The 19,182-nt window shown below is 42.7% G+C and overlaps 1 long non-coding RNA gene across 1 annotated transcript; it reads right to left on the bottom strand.

The window, feature by feature from the left end:
• Positions 1-1,418: 1,418 nt before the first annotated feature.
• On the bottom strand, positions 1,419-18,916 carry LOC116282032 (uncharacterized). The gene is made up of 10 exons (XR_012077040.1): positions 18,769-18,916; positions 16,916-16,991; positions 16,206-16,296; positions 13,470-13,561; positions 12,531-12,766; positions 7,915-8,020; positions 5,368-5,515; positions 4,624-4,751; positions 2,859-2,913; positions 1,419-1,595 (listed from the first exon to the last, which is right to left on the bottom strand). It is a non-coding gene; the product is annotated as an uncharacterized lncRNA (long non-coding RNA).
• Positions 18,917-19,182: the final 266 nt, after the last annotated feature.

Here is a 19,182-nt window from a genome sequence, read left to right as displayed (position 1 = left end):
AATATGGACAATGGGCCTGACCCAGGGCCATCATTTTTGTGTCCTTGTGTTCCTTTGGGCATGTGAACTTCAACTCTAGGAATAATTTAGTATGCCTGGCTTGCTTTCCCATTCTCTGTCTCTCTGTCTGTGTCTTCGTCTGTTTCTGTCTCTCTCCCTCTTACATACACACTCACTTCTTTTAAATAGACTAATGTCTTTGAAATCATTCTGACAATGTAAAGCCCTCTTTACGTCCAATGGTTGTTTTTGTACTTACATTGAATCACTCCCAACCTCCTCACCATATAAGCTGGGCAGGAGGTAAAACCATACTTCATACTTTATTACTGTCCTCCTTCCCAGTTCTTTAGAATTCTATCAGAAGCCACACACTAGCTCTGTGACTTTGGTTAAGTTATTAGCCTCTCTGAGCCTTAGTTTCCTTATCTGTAAAATGGGGATAATAAAAGCACCTGGATCTGAAGGTTGCTGTCAAGACTAAATGAGACACTGTTTGTAAAGTCTTTGGCATGGCATGTTGCACATAGTAATTGCTCAAGAAAAGGTAGATGTGGTCGTGGTCGTGGTTGTGGTTGTAGTTCACACAACAAGGCAGCTGCTGTGGTAGCCAGTCTCCAAGATGGCACACAAAGATCCTTGGCCACTGGTATCCAAGCTTTGTGTGGTCCCCAGCCACACTGAATGGGGCTGGCTGATGTGTGTGACCAACAAATGTTCTGGAATTGACAGTGGGTAACCTCCAAAGCTGGGTCACAAAGGACATAGCAGTCTCTTCTTTGCTCTCTTAGAGCCCTTGCTCTGGGCAAAGCCAGCCACCATGTTGTGAGGACACCCAAGCAGCCTGTGGATAGGCCCACATGGGGAGGAACTGAGCTTCCCACCAACTTGCAAGCCACCGGAATGAATCATCTTGGAAGCAGATCCTCCAGCCTTGATCAAGCCCTCAGATGACTGTGCCTGGGCGAGTATCTGACTGGCTTTCATGAGAAGTCCTTAGCTGGAACCACCCAGCCACTCCCAAATTCCTGAGCTACAGAAACTGGCAGAGATAATACATGTTTATTGCTGTCTTAAGCCACTAACTTTCAGGGTGATTCTCTACGCAGCAACAGATAACTAGTACTTCTGCCCTGAAAGCCATCCATAGGATTGACTTAATAGTTCTTCAAGACCTTATAAATGACTTAACACTTGGAAAAACACTTTGAATTTTGCCTGGTACATAATAAGCTCTCAAATGTTAGTTTTATTGTTATCATATTTTTAAATTATTCTCATTGCCATTACTTTTTTTTCCCAAAGCACCTAGGCACCTTTCAAATTTTAAAAAATGTTTTTACTTGGAGAAGAGTAAGAATGTGTGTGGAACTAACAAGAGGGGGAAAGTCAGGGACACTAAAAATACTAGGAAAAACTTTACTTACAAAAAGTTTACTGAAAACAAGTAGGCATTAGCTTCATAAAAAGCAGGCAGAGGGATGACAGGAAACGTTCTGCCCCACCCAGTCACTTCTGTGGGTCACAGCTTCGCAAGGGCTCTGTAGTCCCTGCCCTGTTCTCTCCCTTTCATTCACTGATTTTCACTCTTCTCTCTGGTATGTGAAGAAAACAGAAACTCACTTGAGGATACAGTCACAGAAGGCTCGTCCACTCCCAAGCATAACGGACGGTGGAATCTGCCTATTGAGAGGCTGCCTGGTGGACGAAGATGACTACACTCCTTCCAGAACACGCAATGCACAGCATACACGCACGCATGCACACAGGCACTGTCTGCCCTCACATATTATCAGGAATCCTCAAAGTCAAGTAACTGAAGGAACAGGTTTTGAGCTGGCTTGATACACCTGGGCCCCTAGGTCCCACAACTTACTAGCTCTGTGAGGCTAAGAAAGTCACTTTACCTCCAAGTGTCAGTTTTCTGTGAAATGGGCACAACAGATGTATCCGCTTCTTAGGGTTGTTGCATGAAGCAAGAGCAACCATTGATTCCTGTACTTATTTGACAGTTATTGAGAGAAATGTGTCAAATACTGTTCTAGACTGGGTCACTGCAGTGAGCAAACACTTTCCTATCTTCACAGAGCTCCCAGTCTAACTGAGGGGATGGGCACATAGCACAGTGACGTGTAATGCAATGCCCAGAATCATAAGGGCTCTGTGAAGCATTCAGCAGAGTTCCTGACTCACAGCACAGCCTTGCTTGTTCAGCTCTTATTTGTATTACTGAGGAGGGACCTACATGAGAGGAGAAAGTAATACCAGGAAACAGAAATTCACAGGAGGCAACCTCTGAGATGGCCCTCAGTGATCCTACTTCCTGGAATTCACACTCTAACGTCATCCTCTCCTTTGAGTATTCCTGGACCTAGTAACTCAATTCTAACAAAGAGAATAGAGCAAAAATTATGGATGCTACTTCCAAAAGTAGGTTACAGCAACACCAAGGCTCCTCTCTTTCTCTTTCTTCCCCCTACCCCACTCTCTCTCTCTCTCGCCAACTGCCAATTTATAATTGCCCTATGAAAAGGCTCAAATGGCAAGGAACTATAAAGTCCTCCAGCCATAGTTAGTGAGATATCAAGGCCCTCAATCCAACAGCCCACAAAGATCTGAATCTTGCCCACAACCACATGACTGAACTTAGAAACAAATCTATCCCCAGTCAAGCCTTCAGATGAGACCACAGCCCTGGCTGACAGCTTGACTGCAACCTCATGAGAAACCTTAAGACAGAGGAACCCAGCTAACTGTGCCCAGAAAAACTGAAAAATTATATATGTTTGTTGTTTTAAGCCACTAAGTTTTGAGACAATTTGGTATACAGCAATAGCTAACTAATACAAAAGCCTTACCTTAAACATTGAATCTGTGAAAATTCACATCACTGAATCCAACTTACTCATTAGCCTGAAAAAGGCAGCAGGAGAGAATTATCATTAATCAAGTGTTTATATCAGACGTTGTACATTTGTGTTCACATTTGTCTTCGCAACAATCTCTGAGTTAGATCTTAAGATCTCTTTGGCACAGATGTCAAATCTGAGGTGCAGAGAATTTAAGTGGCTGGCCCAAAATAACCCACAAAATAACGAGATTTGAGGCCAGATCCTTTTGATTCCAAAGGCTTCCCACAATACCATGCTGAACCTCACTGCCTTCAACAGCAAAACGACTCCCAATTTACCAAACCCGGAATGTATTTGAAAAATAATGTGCTCACTGGGTTTGGGACTAGAAAGGTAAAGATGTACAGCCCATCAAATAGAACTTGTTTATTATGTAATACAATTCAACTCCCAGAAAACATTTCTGGATGCAGCTAATTATAGTAGTCCCCACCCTCAAAAAATGCTGAGCATGAGAGTTCTCCTGGCTAGAAATTAAAGTCATCCCAAAGATGCCAAATGTATAGATATATTTTTAAATTGTCATACTAATCTACAGAAAAATATTGCTGGGAATCAACAGAGTTCTTGTAATTCATGTTTAATATAGTCACTAGCTTGAGGAAGAGAGATCTGCTGACATTTATTAATGAAAAATTTGTACCATCTGAAAGGATGAAAATTTTACCCCTCATTAAAAAAAATGCAGCTTGTTATTTATCTTAATGCCTCAGTTTTACTGCCTCTTGAATGAACTTGTCTACACCCTTAAAAGGGTTATTTTTCATTTGTGACCAGTCCTGGAACCAAGGAACAATTATATGAAAAATAATTTAACCTGCAATTTATCAACAGGGCCACATTGCCAGTTTTCATCACAGGCATAGTTTGTTGTTGTTGTTGTTTTTCTTTCTTAGTTGGAGGAAAAAGTTAGATTCATTAAATGTATAAATCTACTCTTGGTCTATCAATTTGAGAGGAAAAAACTGTCCTTGCATTGCACAGATCTGCAGTGTGCAACATGGCAGCCTCCAGCGACATGTGGCTCGGTGTTGCTACATTGAGCACATGAAATGTGGCTATTATGAGAGGCATTAAGTATAAACCCAAGCTGGATTTCAAGGACAGTATGAAAAAGAATGTAAAAATCTCAATAATATTTACACTGACCACATGTTGAACTATAGTATTTAGATATATAGGTTTAAATAAAATAATAGTAAAATTAACTCCACTGGTTTCTTTCTGCTTCTGTGGAAAAGTTTAAATTTCATATGTTACTTGCATTTGGGGTTCACAACATCTTTCTTTTGCAGGGCATTGATAGGGGTAATACTTTATTTGGTGAATGAACACATGACCCTGTCAGCTTGCCTTGTCATCATTGAATGTAAACCCACTCGAAGATCATTGACTTGAGAGAAACTTTTTTCCTCCCACTTTCTCCATCTGAGGAACTCAATCCCTCTTAACTTTATGTTCTAGTCATCCCAGCCAATTGAAATAAAAGTGATTTTAATGTCATAATTTCAATATAACAAATGCACCACAGGGTCAAGAAGAGTGGGTGGGGGGAGATGAATAGACGGGAAAGAAACTGTCGTTAAAAACATTATGAACATTTGGCACTTGAGTTTTGAAAAGGACCCAGCACTGAATAAGAGCTCCATTTTCAGTAGGGAAATTTATGCAGTAATTAACTAACAGGCCAAAAGTGATAGGAGACACTCACTCATGGATAAATGGGAGAAAATGTTCCCAGCATGCCTAGGTCTGATCCTCTTCCCCAGGTAACGAACTCTCATTCATAGACAAACAGGCAAGCAGTAGATTTTAATAAGAGTGCTCAAAAACAATCATCTGGAAGGTAAATAGATTTACATTTTTAATCTGACATTATTGGAACATTTCCCCTGTACCATAAAAACTCCACTTTAATAATTTAAGTTGTTTTTCTCAGTGCACCTCAGCCTACTTCTTTTAAACACCTCTTCATTTCAAGCTAGATTCTTCGGGCTTGATTGATTTTAATGTTTAAAAGCTTAATTTGGGGCACTGTTTGATTGCCTAATCTGGGGCTGATGCTGTGTGTGTTTGTAGTTCAGCTCTGGGACAGGGACAGAGACAGTTTTCTTTAATCTTCAGTGAATTCCCACACCAGTTTGGAAGAAAAAGAACAAAAGGGGCAAGGAAGGGAAATTTTTTATGGTTTCCAGGCCCCTTCAACATGCATATAATGAAAACAAGGTAGAATTATACGTATTGTTTGCTTCTGTCAGACACTGATCATAGCTCTTTGAAAATAGCTAGCACCCTCTCCCTTGTTATTCAAGCCAGAAATCTGAGGATAAGCCTGGACTTCTTCCCCTCCCCAGCATGCAGTCACCTAGACTTGTAGATTCTATCTACTTCGCCTGAATCCAATTCATGCTTCTCCGTCCCTCCTGCCCCTCCCACAGTTCAGATCCCCGTGCACCTCTGCCTGAGTTGCTTCAGCCTTCTTCTAATTGGCCTTCTCAGGTCTTGTCTTGCTGCCACTCTGCTTAAAACCTCTATGGTTCCCTGTTGCCCACAGGACAAGTTCAAACTTTGTCAGCTGCTGCTCAGGTGGACTATTGTGGGAGCTGGAGGCAGAGAGAGGGGTAAGGCTGAGGCCAGAGGAGTGGGCAGGAGATTTGGGGCATGTTAAGGAGTTTAGTCATTATCTATGAGCAACAGAGAGTCACAATGGTCGGTTTTAAGCAGGGACGTGCATGAACTGATTTGCACAGTGGTTAAAAGCAAGAGTTCTGGAATCAAACTTAAATGCAAAGTCTGACCATGCCACTTAGCTGTGTGTCCTTGGTCAAGTTACTTGACTTTTCTGAGCTGGTTTTCTTCAACTATAAAAGCGAGGTTAAGACCCTAATAAGACAGGTTAAGATAAGATAGGATTTAGGTAGGTTATCTAAATCAGGTAGTACTTAGCATACTAAGTAAGCACCCAACTACTCATAACTAGTATTACTGTCTTCATACGTCTTCCAACAAGCCCTCTATGAGCCCTCAAGATTGAGTTAAGCCTCATTCCTGTGTGCTCTTGGAACACCTGGTACTTATCCCTGTTTGCAGGATTTTTGAGTCTGTATCTCAATTGTCTATTATTGTGTCGTTTCCCCCACCAAACCACTGCTCCCTCAGGCTGGGAGCTTGGGCTGAAGTGTGGCAAGAGTTCCTTTGATACTTCCGAAAGGAACGAAGACCTTACTTAGGTTGCTTCCTACTATGATTCACATGATCTCTTTGTCCTGTCTTTATTTCCACCCTACAGTTGAGGAAACAAAGGCTCAGAGAAATCAAGGTTTAAGCCCACAGTCCTACAGTCAGTAAGCGCCAGAGCTGCAGCTCATCCTTGGCCTCATCCCTCACCAGGGCTGGGCAAGAGGAGAAGCTGGGAGCAGTGACACCCTCTAAAATGACCATCCACGAGCAGGATGGGTGTCCTCACTAAGCTTCGTGAAATGGCCAAGTGAAGGAATAAAACATTTCAGCTGGAAAAACAATAGAAAGCCAGAAATCAACGCCAATCCTACCAGAAATCATAATAGCAGGAAACAGCACTGCACATGCAAAAGGCAATAAACTCCAGGACACACAAAGTCAAGTCACCTTGGCGATGCCTGTGCCCTCGTGGCCCAGCCAAGGAGAGGCTGAATTTAAAAGAGAACTGGAAGGACTTTTGCCCCCAGGAGCCCATCTCACGAGGTGTGCTAACCCCCCGGCCAGGTTCAGCTCCCAGCCACATAACCACGAGCCTGATCCCAGCAAGATGCCAGGGTAATTACAATGACCACTTCCAAGGGGGAAAAGATCAGGCCGTGGTAATGCTAGAACCTGTCCACGTAGGCCAGTTGGCTCAAATCTCTCAGCAAGGAGCCAATGAAGCCAAAGTAGAGGTTGATACTGTTATGGGACAGTTGACTTTGCCCTGAGGGGAAAAAAAGAGTTCTCAGGTCACTGGCTAGAATCCTCATCCTGCTCAGTTGTTCTGCCAAGGCCATTATTTGGGATCAAAAAGGGATTGGGTAAGAGAGTCTGGAGAACTGAATGCCAATTCGGAGAACCAGGGCTGAGAGTCAGGCAGCGTACACCAATACAGCCAGCCGCCTGTGGGGATAAAGACACCGAGACCCCGAGCGCCCCCCACATCACCCCCGCCGCCCAGTTCCTCCCCAAAGCACGAGTGAGAAATGGCTGGAAAGAAAAGGAAGCACAGACACCAGCAGTTTCCAGTATTGAGGGGACAATCTGATTGCACAGGATTTGCTAAATGTGTAACCAAATGAGGCAATGTTTATCCGTCTGTATATTTTTCCATTTAAATAAAATAGCAAATGAGAAAAAAAAATCTCAACATGCGTCTTGAATTTAAGTTCCAAAATTGGTCTTCCTAGGATAGAAAAGTTTTTCCACAAAAATCATAAGAGCGGATATTTATTGAGTGTTTTCTTCGTTGGGAGTCCCCCGAGCAGGGCCTGAAACAAGGACTTGGGTCGGGGAGTTTAGTGGGAGGTGATCCCAGGAAGCAGTAGGGAGGAAGACAGGGGGACGACGGCCAGTGGGAAAGAGTCAGTGAAAGGTGCATTTGTGGAGCTGGTTAACACAATCAGCAACTGAGTTTCAACCCTGTGTGGACTCTCTGGGATCCGAGGAGACCACACCTCAAATTATCCCTCTGACTTGGGGACCAAGACATTTATCCACAGCCTCCTGTCCCCCACTGGTGAGCGTTAACCCTCTGAGCTTCCCAGTTGCCCCACTTTGGAAAAGACCCCAAGGCAGCAAAGCTGAGAGCCAGGGTGACACCGGAGTTTGGGCCCAGCCAGAGTGTGTGGGGAAGCCGCCCACCGCAGCCACAGCCCAGATCCGACCAGGGCCAAGTGGTGAGGCTTCTGATACACCAGGTACCTGCCATTCCACAGGTAGGTCTATTCTTTTCCTTATTTTCAGAAGAAGAAACTGAGAGGCAGGAAAGGGGAAGTACCTTATGCAAGGTCACAGAACCAGGAGATGGCTGAAGATTCCAACTTGCTTTATCCAACTCCGAGCTGGAAGCATCTAACCTTGTGAAAGTATTGCCTATAATGAAACTTTGGAAAAGAACAAACAAAGCAACCGTCTGTGGATGGGATGGGAATGAGGAAGAAATAATAGCAGAGCAGATTTTATATATACATTCCCTTCTTATTATGGAAATAGGGCCACAGATATTTTAAAACTCTTAAAAATGCCTTCTAACAACTTAAAGAGACAGAATCATAGACAATTCCCTACCCCAAACACTCAAATATACTATATGTTTAAAAGCACATTTGTTGCCTATTATTCCAATGAAAGCCCAATGGATACTGATGTCCCATGCCACAGCTCTCAGAAGGCTGAGGACCAATTATTTAATGCAATTCTTTATGCAGTCTATGACTCTTCTCAGCATGGATTTTTTAAAAAGAGGTCAAGAACACTGCTTTCTTTGAAATGAAACAAAAATGCTATGGGTAAAGTTATCAACAGACATTTAGAGAGAGGAGCAGGGCTGACGGAGCCTTGTTCAGCTGGTCTACCGAGAGTCAGCGTGAATGAGAATTAGAACTGGGGGTGAATTTATCAGCAAGTCCCTCATCCTACTGGGAATGTAGGGTAATGTTATGCATGTGATGTGCCAGCCATCCAGAGAGCTAAGCAAACACGGAGCTCAGAAACATTAGTCTGCTGTCAGGTTCCAGGTAAATGGTCTCCTGGGAGGCAAGGGGAGGCTTTTTACACAGACCATAAAGCCGCCACAGAGACACAGTTCCTCTCATTAGAGCTCTTCTCACCAGTGTCACGCCCTGTGTCAATCTGATTTCACTGGAAGATTCTGTAGGTGAATTTAGAGTTTCTGGGCCATGATTGAGACCCAACTGGTACTCTCATTCTCTGCTCCTGGGCTCCCCTGTCCAAGTTTTCTGAAACTTTATGTCTGTCCTACTTTAGATGAGATGGAGAGGAGGCGTTCCTGTGGAGACTGGACCTCTGCTGGGTAAATCACAATTAGGAAACCACTATCCATAATTTTCTACTAGTGGAAGAAGAAGAAGAAAAACCCCTAAACCCTCAGAGAATGCTTAAAAGGTCTAAGATATCCAAAGAAGAAGAGGTGTGTAGGGTTATGACAGTAGAAGAGACAATAATTGTTCCCACTTGTGACACCATGGAAGCCTTTACACCATAAGTTCAGTCCCTAGGGGAAGTACCATTTGATCAAGCCCAGTCCAGAGAGACAAAAAGTAATTTATAAGTTCTTAACTGGAGACGTTCGGAAATTAAAAGGATTCTGATTTGTAAAATCTCACATATACCCAACATGCCTCATGATTTCTTTTCTTCCAGTTTCCATGTATACCACACACTGTCTAGCACCCTCTTCCTGAAATATCCTGGAAACCTTCCTTATGACCATCTGTTCTGCACATATTGACTCTTCTCCCCTTCCTATGGTGGGGGAGGAGACTTCCCACCCCACTGAGGTTGGGCTGGGCCAAGTGACTTGCTTCGGCCAGTGGAATATCAGCAGGTGTAACAGCAGCAGAGACCTTAAATTTGCTGTGGGTTTTGACTTGACCTGGTTTGCTCTCGTGATCTACCGTGAGAACACATCCTGCTCATTCAATATTGGGCCCAGATCAAGAAAACTTGGGGCCGACCTGAACCCACTCACAGCCTGGAGCCAAGCCCAGGCAGCCCCACTCCTGAAGCAGAGCCACCCAGCTGAGCCCAGCCACCACCAGCCGACTTTTGGCCAATACCAAATCCAGGAGCAAGAGAATGAACATCATCACTAGCCACTGAGTTTGGGTGGTCTGTCCCTGGTCAGTGCATCTCTTTGTCCTTTTTTCTCTCATTCCACCTAGTTCTAATTCACAAAAGCCCAAAAGAATGGCAGCCCCTCTTCAGAGGAGAAGGAAGGGAAAGAAATACAGTGGAGCAAAATCAGAATCTTCATTAAGACGTAGAGGGAAGAAAACAGGCTTGAACTATTTACGTGTTGATAACTTTTGAATTGTCACACCCATGATAATAGCTACCATTTATTTGGCCTGTAACAGGCACAGTGTTAAACAGTTTATAAATCTAAATATATCTAATTCACTCAATATCCCCAAAAGTCAGAAGAACTATCACGATTTGATGGAAGGAAAACTGATGCTTAGAGAGGTTACATATCTTATTAGAAGGTGCCAGAGCTGGGATTAAAACTCAGGTTTGAGCAAATCCCAGTAATTACTGAGCAACCTAGGCAGTGAACCAGTCTTAAAATGAAACAGCATGCTTCAGTGTAACACATTGGCAAAGATTAGAAACACTCTAATACCGAATACTGGCAGGAGAGCAGCATCTCATAAAATACAGGTGAGAATGTAAATTGGTGCGAACACTCTGGAAAGCAAGCTGGCAATATTTATCAAGAGCCTGAACATTTGCATACCCTTTGAACCAGTAATCACCCTTCTCTGATTATATTCTAAACAAACAGAGATGCAGCTGAAGATTCATATATAAGGTTGTTCTTCAAGGCGTTGCTTATCACAGTGAAAAATTGGAATCAACTGAAATGTAAAATAGTTGCAGAATGGTTAAATAGTTAGTATTGCTACCTGCTGAAACAATAGGCAGCCATTAAAAATCATATTTTAGTGACACGAGGAAAAGCTTGTGCAGTGGTCTGAATGCTTGTGCCATCCCCAAGTCCAAAAGTTGAAATCCTAATCCCCAAGGTGACAGTATTAGGAGGTGAAGTCTTTGGGAGGTGATTAGGTCATGAGGGTGGAGCCCTCATGGATGGGTTAGTGCCCTTATAAAGGAACCCCAGGGGAGCTTCCTCCTCACCCCTTCCTACACATGAAGACACCGCAAAAAGTTGCCATCTCTAAATCAGGGCCTAGGTTCTCACCAGACCACCAGTCTGCAGGTATATCAATCTTGAATTTCCCAGCTTCCAGAACTGTGAGAAAGAAATTTCAGCTATTTATAAGCCACCCAGTGTCAGGTATTTAGTTGTAAGCAGCCCAAATATGGACTAAGTTTGCCATACACTCTACATGGGAGGGAAAAAAGTAGGATACAAAACTGAATACATAATGTGACTGAATACATAATTGGAGAGCATACGTGTGTGTGTTTGTGTGTAAGATAATACAATAGAAAGTAATCAGGCATTATTGCTGCAAGGTGATTGCCATTTTCTATTGGATTTTTTGTATTTTTTAAACATTTCATGTATTTCTCAAATTTTATAGAAGAAGCAAACATTACTTTTATTCCTAGAAAAACAGACTTCAAATAAGTCTTTGGAAAAACCAGCAACTATTTCCCCTGTGGAATAGAAGCACCATGGGGACAAATGTCTTTAGATACTTTGTTCACTGATGGAGGCCCAGAGTAGCATCTGCCTCCCAACATGTGCTCAGTGAATAGATGCTGGGTGGGTGAAAGGTGTACCCTGCAGCATGTGCAAATTCAACCTGTGTGCTGTGGTGATCCACCCCTTCAGAAACAAAAAACAGTCATTTTAATAGGTGCCCACACTCCATGGAGAGGACTTCAGACAAGACACAGGGGACGACTTAGCTCTCCCTCCAGAATGTCTGGGGCCTTAGTGAAGATGTGTCCAGCTGGAGGTGACTTACAATGTTAAGAGCGAGAAGTATCTGGAAGCTTCTCACCTCACAGGTCTGGTGCCTGAATTCCCACCCAGGCTGTCAACTGTCTGCACACACACTCCGTCTCCACCCAACCTGGGCTTCCACAGTGGATTCTGTGCAAGCAAGAAATGAGCCACTAATCCCCTGGGATTTATTACTGCCTACCTTACCCAGGACTAACACGATGATTTTCAAATACAGAGCTATGTCACATAATGAGAGATACCTGAATGTGCCTGGTCTTCTAGTCTCAGTCAGCCTGGAGGCCAGCCTGAGGAATGTCCTCCTGTTCCATCGCAGGCAGTCTGGAAAGCTGGCCTTCTGCGCGGTGAGGCACTTGAGATAGATGTGACAAGGCCCGGAATGCCTGCCCCGCCACTTACGAGCCACACGCGTGGCCTTGGATAAGTTACAGAATCCTTCTAAGCCTGTTTCCCATTTGCAAACTAAGACTGATGATTACACTTATCTCAGGACTGTTGTGAGAATTAAATGGGATGAGGCATCTATCATAAGGCACTTGGCAGAGAATAAGCACTTACTCAATGTTAGTTGTTGAATTCGTTTCGTTATTTTACAGTGTCTGTAATCTCTTGATCAGAAGGCTAGGATGGTGTCAGCTACATGCAATTAAAAAAAAAAAAGTCGGCATATCCAAAGAGGACTTAGGGTCTTTCAGGTGTGATTAGGGTTGAGGGACAAAAGACAAAAGGAGGTTATTGAACTCCTAAAGCCACAGGCAAGAAGTGAGGGGAAAGGCCTGCTGTTCTGATACATTAAGTACCTACTTATTTACATCCTGCTGGTTCCATAGGAGAAGGCAGATTTCATGCCTTCTAATAATTCGGAAACAAAAACAGACACTAAAACAGGGATGGGGATACAAAACAGCAGAAAGTAGCTCAGAAAAAAGTCTCACCACGGGAAGCTTCCTGCAGACTTTGGCTGAGTGCTAAGCTCTCTAGCGGACTGTGCAAAAGGGCCTCATGGGGCTGCCCAGGGCAGCTCTTCACCCCTTGGTCACGCCATTCCCAAGGGGAGGGCCGGGAGGTAAGCTGCTGGCGAAGGTGACTTGAGTGACCTGCTGGTCCCGTGCCCAGCACTGCACAGTGTGGCCTGGGTCACCCCAGGGGTCGAAGACGTGGCTGCCCGGCACTAGGAAGGAAAACAAAAAAACGCAGAACGAAGAGAAGCATCCAATTGCTATGTTCATCACCATCACTCAAATTCAGAGGGGAGAATGTCTAAGAACTTCTCTCCGGCTTGCACTTTTTAGGCCGTTTAATGTTTTTTGTTGTTGAGCATGAACAATGAAACAGAGCGGTTTCCTGTTTCTCGGCCCCCGCTCCCCACTGCTGAGGACTTTGGATCTGAACTGCCAGAAAGGAACATTTCAATTCTAGAAATTAGCACCACTAAAGAAGCTTCAGCGTTGATGAAAACATTCCCATTTTATACTCAAGCTTTATAAAATCTTAAAGAAAAAAAGAAACAAAACCATCCCCACGCTGCCAGGGGAAGGTAAGGTGGCAGTGAGGGATGTGCTCAGTGCAAACATGCCAACAGCTTTACAAATGAGGAATATGCGACCAGGATTAAGGGCCTGCGGATCATTTATCAGTGACAAAACAAAGACTCTTAGCCTGTGTACTCCAGTCCTTGGAGACACTCACAGGTTAAGTAACACATCTCGGAACAGTCGACAGTATTAACTCATTTATACCCACGTTAATGCTGGCAGCAGGGAATCCCAGGTGCCCACGCTCCCAACACTTGGGTGCCCCAGACAGGTGTTTAGATGTAAAACAGAGTTGGGCTTCAGGGAGACCTGGGTTTAAATCATGGTTTAGCTACTAACCAGCAAGTGACCTTGGACAGTGGACTTAATCACTCACAGCCTCGGTTTCCTTCTCTGAAAACAGGACAATCACTCCCTTGGTATCTTCACTTCTGGACAAAGAGAATAAAGGACACAAAATGACAGAGGCGTTCCGTCGTGCACACAGCCAAATAAATGTGTTTGGACACTCATCCCCCCAGTCACGAGAAAGAGAGTGTGCCAAAGAAAGAAAATGAGAAACTCTGGTTCACTTCCTCCTTTGTCTCCTCATACTTTCCCAACCACACCTGGGCCTTCTCTGGCTCTAAGAAGAGGTCACAGCCAAAATCAAAGAGAGACCGAAGAAATTAATTTTGGCTTGTGATTCTGAAAGGGTTGGTTTAAGAATAATTTGCACTCTTGGCTTTACAGCAATTTCCCCTTAAGTGCTTACTTTGAAATCTGTGACCTCCCCATCCCGCAGCCCCCGAACCCCTAAACAAACATACTGTTCTCATTATTCTCTTAACCTCAGAGCAGCAGCCCAGGGGAAGAAACGCTGGACTTCTCTGGCTGTTAAGACCACAGACCCTGTTTAGTAGACTAGCTTCTTTGGACTCAGATACCAGACCCCTACAAAGAGAGGATTAGAGCTGACATGAAACTTGTTTGTCTCTGAAGCTATATTCTGCACAGCACTTAGAGATGACAACTTCCAAGGACAAATACCTTATTAATAACCATCCCTGCCACCCACATGCTATCATTATTTGCACAGTTTTACCTTCACTAGGACAAGTTTATTTTCATTACAGTCTCGATGGACAATGGCTTAGCGGAGAGGCATTCTCAATTCCAGTTGGGTAGTGATGTGCTAGACCAGCACTTTCCAGTAGAACTTTCTAGGGTGAGGTAAGCCTTCTCTGTGTTGTCCAGAATGGGAGCTACCAGCCACACCTGGCAAGAGCACTTAACATGTGCCTGGCACAACGGAGGAACTGAATTTTAAGTTTGGTATTTAATTTTGTATTTATATTTTATATTTTGTATTTAATTTTGAGTAGTTTAGATTTAAATAGAACTGTCATGTGGGCTATTTGATGCCTTATTGGACAGCACAGCACAAAACACTACCCACTTAAGACTGGTGCTGTCCAGAGGATATATGATGTGAACCACAAATATAACTTAAACTTTTCTAGTAGCCGCACTGAGAGAAAAAAAGAAAAAAGAAAGAGATGAAGTTAATTTCAATGTTTTATTATTATTGACTATCCGAAATATTATCATTTCAACATATAATCAATAAAATATTAATATTTTATACTCTTTTTCCTCACACTAAGTCTCCAAAATTCAGTATGCATTTTATAATTACAATGCACCTTAATTTGCACTAGCCATATTTCAAGTGTTCAACAGCCACATAAGGCTAGTGGCTACCATACTGGACAACATAATGCAGATGTGAGCAACTCTGAGGCTAACTTTTCTATCTGCAACGTGGGTATGTTTACAGCAACTATAATCAAAAATATTCTTGTGTTTAACTAGGGATGCTGAAGAATTTTCAACACAAAGTGTTAAGCATAAACACTCAACTCGCTGTATTTATTTTTAACAAAGTATACATAGCACTGCAAAATATTTGGTGCTTCCTTTCCTTTCTAAAGATATTACTTCTGCTTTTGCTTTGAGTTTAATTAATTAATTTCACTGGCATGTCAATATTTACTGCTAATTATACAGGAACAATTCTACCACTTGAAGAAATGCAATGCTATTGGGTATCATAGAATTCGTAAGCTCAGCGCCTAGTAATTTCCATATCAATAACTTCCATTAGCGTAATGGGACACAACTGAAACTGCTCCTGGAATAAAAATGCATAATGAAAAAAGCAATCATAGAGAATCATTAGGCAGCAAAGTAGATAACCAATAAGCCAATGACCTGATCAATGGGTATTAGATACATTAAATGCAGAAGATGATTCAGAAGTGTCCATTAGCAGAAATGCTAACAAATAAATTACATAAAAATAATCAATACAGCTAGCAGACAACGTAACCTGTAACAGTGGATCCGGAAGCAATTTCAAAGATTTGCCTTGCTCACACTTGAATGCCTTTTCAAGTTTTACATTGCACTCGACACGTCCTCACCTATCTTAAGTCTCCTCTTTAATGCTTTTTCTATATTAGCTTGCTGTTTCACCCTTGCCACATAGTAATGAAAAATGGATAAAGGCAGTCATGTGGGTTTTCTGTCTCTCCAGAACACACTTTGCTGAAACATACTCAATATTTGCTAATGGCTTGGGAGGCAAACACTATGACAATACAGCCTTTGCAGTTGAAGGCAGAGGCAAAGCGAGAGGGAACTTGAGAGGGAGGTAGCATGGGGGATGAACTGGGGGACCAGTTACAAAGACTGGGTGGATCCTTTTCAAACTTGGACAGGAAAATCGTCTGGCTATGACTGTCCAGAATGTCAGCCTGGCTCCTGACTGGAGAGGAGGGAAGCAAAATACAATTCCAGTGGCCTCATACTCTGCCAGACTGATCAGAATCATTCCTTGCACTTCACAGCAGCTGATGTAGATTGCTTTTGTGTGCCAATAAGCGTTTACACATTACAAAGTGAAGTGACTGGGAGAAGACAGGATACTGATACAGCCATTATGCACTATTTAAGTGGGATGACAAGCTGGCAGAAGCAAGATTTTGCTTTGCTTAGGAAAGCAAGTGGGAGTGGGCTGTGAGCCATACTCACTTCGGAAAGACTTGCCCTGCCTTCAAGGAGATTGACCCCAGGATAAGGCAGGGAACCGAAACCTCTTCTGACTCTACTCTTCACGGTCTGGCTGGAAAGGAAGCAGACAGCTGTCACTTACTGAACACCTACTATACATCGGGCACCAGGTTAAGCACAGATAGGTAATCCTTAATTTTACTCACATCTTTTCCCCTCAAAGTCATGGCTAGTGGTAAGAAAAGTGCATCGTTTTGAACACAGAGGGGAAAAAACCCTCCGCCCATCCCTGAAGCAAAATCCTAGGATCCCAAGATTCCAAGAGAAAGTATCAGCAGGGCCCTTTGATATTTTTTGTTCCTAACAAGGAAGTTAATCTAGGGCTGGTAAGGCGGGGTTGTTACTTGTCCCTCTTAATGCTAAGTCAATAGTAGTGGTGTGACTGGGTGCCAGGATTAAGTCACTTAAAGTGAAATCAGTAAAATTTAGAACATTATGCTTTCAAAGAAGTAAACAGTATTAGGTCTCAAGAGGTACAATTTGAATATTACTTTGGGATAATTTCTGGAAAAGGGAAACAGCCCTTTAGTTATGCACATGAAAGTAAGCAACACAACCATGGTTTTAAGAGAAACTCTAAAATACCTATTAATATAAACAAACTTATGACTACTGGGGAGAAAGGGGGTGGGAAGGGATACATTGGGAGTTCAAGATTTGCAGATACTAACCACTGTATATAAAATGGATAAACAGCAAGCTTCTACTGGATAGCACAGGGAACTATATTCAATATCGTATAGTAACCTATAATGAAAAAGAATATGAAAACACATACATGTATGTATACATATGACTGAAACATTATGCTGTACACCAGAAACTGACACAACATTGTAAACTTACTATACTAGAATTAAAAAAATAAATAAAATTAATCAAAATCAGGAAAAGGAAAAAAGTGATATTAAAGGATAATATTTAAAAAATCATGACTCATACAAATATAAAATGAACATGTGTCAAAGATTTTATTTGACTCATTAATTAAGGAACCAGTAAGGTGATACAATGGGCTCCAGGGAGTGTTTAAAAAGCAGATCCATACACATGTAGGCTGATACAAATGTGCTTAACAGATGCAAAACTGGCTTGAGGGAGGATGGGAGTGATGATTTTCAAAATCTATTTGCATGTTGTGGTACGCAGAATTCTACCCCCTGGAGTATGCATATTGTATAGTCCCCTCCCCTTGAGGATGGCCGGGACTGCGACTGTGACAGATTTCCTCTCATGATGACATTCTATTAGGTGTCGAAGGTGAAGTGAGGGGATTTTGCAGGTGTAATTAAATCTTTGAGACTCTGAATTAATCAAAAAGGAGATTAGCCAGAGTGGGCCTGACCTAACCAAGCAAAACCGTTAAAGGATACTGGACTCATTCTTCCTGAAAGATGAGATTTGAAGTATGAGAGATTCTGCTGGACTCTGAGGGGCAAACTGCCAGTAGCAGAGAGGACCACCTGGCAGGGAATGGCAGGAAGCCTCCAGAAGCTGAGAACTGACAACCAGCAGGAAAGCAGGGACCTCAGTGTTATAAGTGCAAGATGAGCTCTGCCAGCTACCAGTAAGCTTGGAAGAGGAACCAAGCCCCACATGAGACCAGGTCAATATCTCGATGTCAGCCTGCTGAGACCCTGGGCAGAAAAGCCAGCTAACAGGTGCCTGGACTCCTGACCCATAGAAAATATCAGATAATAAATTTATGTTACAGTAAGTCATCAAATTTGTGGTAATATTTAAAGCAGTCACAGAAAACGCTTACATGTGTCCTCAGAAAAAAATTATTTGCATTGGTGTTGATAGTTACCACTTACAAAGCTGTAAAACAGCTCAGGGCGATGAAAGGTACAGAGACCCCGCAGAATCAAATAACCTAGAAGATAACACCTTGGTCTTTATTGAATGTACCCAGTAATCCATTTGGTCCCTACTGTGAGAAATGTTTCATTTGGTAAATTGTCTGTTTCACAGGTAATATTGCTTGATTTTATTTTTTATTTGAAGAAAAGGTTTTTCCCCTGAAGAGATTTATACTACATCTTAATTTATTTTTCTGGGTATATGAGGGGGTGAGGTGTGGCTAGCTACTCAGAATTACTGATTAGAGACCCAAGAAGCCTGCAAAAAAAAAAAAAACAAAAACAAAAAACAAAAAAAACTGCAGCCAGTCTGAGCTTCCTCATGCATTGATCGTTGTTGGGAAAATGGAACTGGGCAAAACCCAACCTGGACTGTGAGGCTGATGTCTTATGTGTAGTAAAAGCGAAAGCTGACTCCATCCAGTCATCCATTTATTCACTCAACAAACAAATCCAGTGCCTACCTGGTTCTGGACAGAGCTACAGCAGTGAACAAACAGCATAAAGGCACCAATCCCATAGGGGTTACATTCCAAAGGAGGGGAAGTTACCTAGGTTTGGGGATCTATACTGAAAAGTTCCAGAATACGAGAACTACACTGATATTTGACCATTGTGTTCAGCCATGAAGAAACTTCTGAGGTTAAAGGTTGAGGTCATACCTCTGTGGGAAGAGTTTCAGAGGACATTCAGTCATTAATCATCCTGGTAAGAGGCAGATCCAAGTACGGAGAACGACAGTGCTGATGCTGGACTCTCAGATGTGGGTGAGGTGGGTCAGGTTGGATACACAGGCACCCACTCTGATGATGGGGCCCAGGCTCCCAAGGAAACACAGACTTAATAAGAAAGTACCCTCGTGCTGGGATCAGCCCTTATCTGACACAGGGAGGTTGCCCTGTGCCCTGGATAAAGAAATATAGAAAATACAGTAATAAATTAATGTTATATCAAGTTGCTACGTTTATTTCTTCGGTTAGTAATAATGATAGCTAATACATACAGGCACTTACCATGAGCTGGTCATTGTTCTAAGTACTTTACAAATAATAACTTATTTAATGTTCAAAATAACC

Source organism: Vicugna pacos, chromosome 10 (assembly GCF_048564905.1).
Source record: "Vicugna pacos chromosome 10, VicPac4, whole genome shotgun sequence".
Classification (NCBI taxonomy): Eukaryota; Metazoa; Chordata; class Mammalia; order Artiodactyla; family Camelidae; genus Vicugna; species Vicugna pacos.
Note: the sequence above shows the minus strand (reverse complement) of the source record. Positions and strands in the feature narration are given on the sequence as shown.